Source organism: Rhododendron vialii, chromosome 6a (genome assembly GCF_030253575.1).
Source record: "Rhododendron vialii isolate Sample 1 chromosome 6a, ASM3025357v1".
Taxonomy (NCBI): domain Eukaryota; kingdom Viridiplantae; phylum Streptophyta; class Magnoliopsida; order Ericales; family Ericaceae; genus Rhododendron; species Rhododendron vialii.
This window is the reverse complement of record NC_080562.1, coordinates 6,207,063-6,213,062: the sequence shown is the minus strand read 5'-3', so window position 1 is coordinate 6,213,062 and position 6,000 is coordinate 6,207,063.

Below are 6,000 nucleotides of genomic sequence, written 5' to 3'. Positions count from 1 at the left end.
TCTACTAAAGTACGCATGGAGTTGGTTAAATTAAATAAAAGCATTGACGTGGTCGGTAAACTTTAATCTCCATTAGCTTCATGGTTAATTAGATGTACGACCCCATTTATAGGGGAAAATTTCAGAAACACTCTTAAACTTTCGCCGCAATATCTCACAAACACCCAAACTCAATGAAATATCAATAAGGAATCTGAACTTGTCAAAAATTCATCAATTAAACCCCTACAGTTAAACTCCGTTAAATTGGATGAAACTTGAATTGCTGACTCGGACTTGGTCCTCATTTTTGACATACCCACATGCTCTTACCCATCGTCAATTTTTGTTTGCAGGTCATTAATCGAAAACGGCAAAAATAGATTCATCACCTTAACAAATTACATGAGTGAAGGTTATGCCAAGTCCACGTAGGATTTGACCTTTCAAATGATTATTGGGTTGGAACAGGTATTGGCTTGAAAAGTGACCGCTACTCAGCACGGTTTTTTGAAGGCTCCCATCCCATTGAAGAGATTAAAAGGAAAAACAATTTAGATCTGTAAAATTACTCTCCCACTCCAAGAATTCGGAAGTAAAATGCATCTGCATAAATTAATTTGGTCGAGTGCGTGAGTTTGGGAGGGATACTAGGACAGCAGCGATGCTACCACTCTGTTTCACCGATTCCCCATCGCAACACTCAATTTCAACGTCTGTCTCGGCGCTCAATCTCACCGCTTTTTTGGAAAAATTCTTTTAAAATTCGGACCGTTCAAAATATTTTTGAACAATAAAATCAAGAACGGTGAAAAGAACAGTGAAACAAAACAATGGGGTAGACTTTCTGTTAGGTGGACAGAGAGATGCCATTAGCAAATCAAGAAAGGACAAAGAACACTCTACAAAGACAAAAACACGTACCCTTTGTCCTTTCTTAATTTGTATCAGACCCCTCCATTTTCTCCTAGCATCCGGACCATTGCATATATATACACACAAATATATATATGCACACAAAATATTTTTTTCAAAGGAACCATAATGCATACATCAAAGTGTATATATGTGTACACATCCATAAATCCCTTTTCGTTAGTCTCTTTTTTACTCAGTATTACTACAAGAAAAAACACCAACTGCAACGTCTTTTGTTGACAACGATCTAATGTTATCGCCGATCCAATTTTGAGCCATTGGTATTAATAGATACTGTTCATGTGAATTTTGATTACCTTCTAAACTTCTATGGATTGTGATGAGTGTTTTGGTATACCAAATTATGTTCTTCGTGGATGAAATTTTTAGGTAAAAGCTTGATAAATGGGAAACAGGGTAGTTCTATACATATATTGCTATTGGCGACAAAGGTTGTCACGTAAGAGTTTACATCAATTTTTCATGAGAGTATTGGGCTTTAGTACTTTCAACGACAACTTATCATCGCAGAAGTTCTCTCTTTGGTGGCATAGAGTTGTCGGTGATAAGTACTTAATTTCAGCGATAAGTTCTCTTCGGCGACACTTGACTCGCAACTGACTTGGCTAACATTTTCGGCAACACTAGATTAATTGGTGTCACTGTTAAGCCACATTCCATGACAACTTGCACTAGATTGTCACCGTTGAGTTTCTGCGAGGCTGTTAACCTTAAAGACCTGATGCAGTTATGAATACCACCAGGCATGAAAGGCACTTGGTCCTTCAAATTTTGAAGGGCCACCAGGGGCGCACTAGACAACACACGATGTGTGGGGGATGCAAAAACTTATGTGCGTATATAGCTTATGATTGTTATTTACAGATACGGGGACAACTTGGTCTCATGTCGCAGAACAATATAGGCAACAAAATCCTTGCTTTTGGTGACAAATTTTTGTGTCGCCGATTATGTTTTTTCTTGCAGCGATCCATGATCACAGTATGTGTTGTAACGAACGCTATGAATGCAAGCTAAGAACGAGAAATTGAAAACTAAACAAGAAATCACAAAGACACAAGATATACGTGGTTCCCCAAGATGGGTACGTCCACGGGCGAGGAGAGAGAGGATTCACTAACCAACGTGAAGAAGAGATACAAAGAGCCGGCTATAATCCGTAACTCTAGAAAGGCCACAATATGAAAGCCCAAAAGATAATTTCTAGAAGTACCCCAAAAGCCTTATTTATAATAGGCTACAAAAACGGGAACAACATAATTAACCAATGTGGGACTAAAGAATACAAGGCATTCCCAACAATTCTCCACCTTGACTTGAATTCCACCGAACTAAATCACCAAAATATAGCTATCCCCTTCTAACCTCTCACTCGCCAAATGCCTCCGAGGGGCGATCAACTGCAAATACCAAGCAAGCCCAAGCAATGCTTGAACTTGGCAACCGGAACCGGTTTAGTCAACATATCTGCTGGGTTATCTGCCGTACCCACTTTCTTCACCTCAACTTGCTTCTGTGAGATGATATCCCGAACGAAGTGATACCTGACATCGATATGCTTAGTCCTCTCATGATACATCAGATTTTTAGTCAAATGTATAGCACTCTGCGAATCACAAAATACTGAACTCACACCATGTGCAAGACCAAGCTCACAAAGCAAACCTCTCATCCACAATGCCTCCTTCACAGCTTCAGCAATGGCCATATACTCCGCTTCTGTTGTAGACAGCGCAACTGTAGCCTGTAAAGTAACTTTCCAACTAATGGCACTTCCGGACAGAGTAAAGACATAACCTGTCAGAGACCTCCTCTTATCGTGGTCACCGGCAAAATCCGAATCAACATAACCAACAGCATGATCACCAGAATTGACAATCCCAAACAATAGACCAACACCTGCAGTTCCGCACAAATACCGTAGTATCCATTTCACAGCCTCCCAATGTGCCTTTCCTGGACGCCCCATATAACGACTAACGACACTAACTGCATGTGAAATATCAGGACGAGTACATACCATGGCGTACATAAGGCTCCCAACTGCGCACGAATATGGAACCTGAGACATATACTTCTCCTCATCCTCCGACTGTGGTGACAACTCAGCTGAAAGTCGAAAGTGTGCTGCCAAAGGGGTACTGACTGGCTTCGAGTTCTGCATGGCAAAGCGCTCAAGCACTTTAAGAACATAAGACTTCTGATTCAAAAATAGTTTGCCAGCTACTCGATCTCTGCAAATCTCCATACCCAAAATACGTTTTGCTGCACCCAAATCTTTCATCTCAAATTCACCACCTAACTGTTGTTTCAACCTGTTGATTTCTGATACACTCTTGGCAGCAATAAGCATATCATCAACATACAACAGTAGATAAACAAATGAACCATCTGGAAGTTTTCGAAAATACACACAACTGTCATACTCACTCCTAGAATATGACTGGCTTATCATAAAAGTATCAAACCGCTTATACCACTGCCTAGGGGATTGTTTGAGGCCATACAAAGACTTACGAAGTAAACAAACGTGATCCTCCTTACCAGAAACAACAAATCCCTCAGGCTGACGCATATAAATCTGTTCCTCAAGCTCGCCGTGCAAAAACGCAGTTTTGACATCAAGTTGCTCTAACTCAAGATCATAACATGCAACAATAGCAAGTAAAGTGCGAATGGAACTATGTTTTACAACTGGTGAAAATACCTCATTGTAGTCAACACCCTCCTTCTGGCTGTATCCTTTCGCCACTAGCCGAGCTTTAAATCGAGCGTCTTCTACCCCTGGAATACCTGGTTTGCGCTTGAAGATCCACTTGCATCCAACAATCCTCTTCCCTTTCAGCGGTTCTACTAACTCCCATGTCTGATTCTTCTGAAGAGACTCAATCTCCTCATTCATAGCAACAAACCACTGTGCAGACTCAGCGCTCAAAATAGCTTCCGTATAGCTTGAAGGCTCCTCATACTCAACTGTTTCAGCAACTGATAAAGCATAGGCCACCATCTCAGAATAAGCCGAATACCTTTCAGGAGGCCGAATCTCCCTCCTTGGCCTATCTTTAGCAATAGTGCGTGGTTGCTCAACTAATGCATCAACCTCTGTGTCTGAACTCTTGAACTCCTCTTCAATTGGCTTCTCAATGTGCTTCTTCCCTGAGTCGGAAGATTCACCCAAAAACTCCACCTGCTTTGGAACACTATGTTCTTGAACTGTATCATCAACCTGCTTAGACCCCTTAATCAGATAATTTTCATCAAAAGTCACATCCCTACTGATCAAAAACTTCAAATCATCAGAGCACCATAACCTGTACCCTTTGACACCTGCTGCATAACCCAAGAAAATACACTTCTTGGCCCGTGGCTCCAGTTTACCTTCATTCACATGAGCGTAAGCTGGACACCCAAAAACACGCAACACAGAATAATCAGCCGGATGACCTGACCATACCTCAAACGGAGTCTTACACTCAATAGCAGTCGACGGAGACCTGTTCACCAAATAGCATGTTGTGGAAACGGCTTCAGCCCAAAATTCTTTGCCCAATCCGGAATTGGACAACATACAACGTGCCTTCTCCAAAAGAGTCCTGTTCATTCGTTCAGCCACACCATTTTGCTGAGGGGTTTTTCTCACTGTGTGATGCCTCACAATGCCCTCATCACTGCAAAATCTATCAAACTCGCCAAGACAAAACTCCATACCATTATCAGTTCGCAAACGTTTTATTTTCTTACCAGTCTGATTCTCAATCAAAGTTTTAAACTGTTTGAATGTATTAAAGGCGTCACTCTTATGTTTCAACATATACACCCAAACTTTACGAGAGAAATCATCGATAATACTCATAAAATATCGAAAACCACCTTTAGAAGTTACCTCTGCGGGACCCCAAAGATCCGAGTGAAAATAATCCACCGTGCCTTTGGTGCGATGAACAGCTGTACTGAATTTTACCCTGCACTGCTTGCCGTAAACACAATGCTCACAGAAATCCAGCTTCTCAATTTTTTGGCCACATAGCAAACCCTGTTGCTCAAAACTGTCATCCCCCTCTCGCTCATATGCCACAAACGAGTCAAGTCTGAATCTGAAACCTTGGATGAAGCAACCGTTGCTGCAGCACCTATAACTGTACTGCCCTGGAGTGTATAGAGGTTACCACGCTTCTGACCCTTCATCAGTACTAATGCACCCCTTGAGACTTTCAAAACTCCACCTTCACCGAGAAATTTGCAACCATGAGAATCAAGAGCACCCAGGGATATAAGATTTTTCTTCAAATCTGGAACATGTCGAACCTCAGATAAAGTCCTAACAATACCGTCATGCATCCTAAGCTGAATCGTTCCTGAACCAACAGTCTTACAGGCCATGTTGTTGCCCATCAAAACTGTACCACCATTGACCGCCTCATAAGTAGAAAACCACTCTCTATGCGGACATATGGTATGAACATCCAGAATCTAGAACCCACTCGGTATTAGAGCGAGAATCGCCCTCTGTAACTGATAACACATTATCTGACTCATCTGAACTTTCAGCAATTCCAGCAATTACTTTACCCCCTTTCTGGTCTTCTTTTTCCTTCTCCTTGAGTTTTAAACAGTCACTTTTCCAGTGCCCGGGTTTCTTGCAATAATTGCACTTTCCCTTCTTCTTACCTGATGATCTGGATCTTCCCCTATTACTCGACTCCACCCTTTTTGTTGTTCTTCCCCTAACAAACAAACCCTCCGCATGTGCATCACCCTCACCTGACACTTTTTTTCTCAATTCTTTCGAATATAGGCTGGCCTTAACATCCTCCATGGATATCGTGTCTTTGCCATACAATAGGGTTGTAACAAAGTGCTCATACGAAAGTGGTAAAGAACATAGCAAAATTAGGGCTTGGTCCTCATCCTCAATTTTACTATCAATATTTTTCAGATCCATAATAATACGGTTGAACTCGTCTAAATGATCTTTAACAGGTATACCTTCTCGCATACGAAACGTATAAAGACGTTGTTTGAGATATAACCTGTTGGTGAGCGACTTCGTCATATATATGCCTTCCAACTTCAGCCAAATTC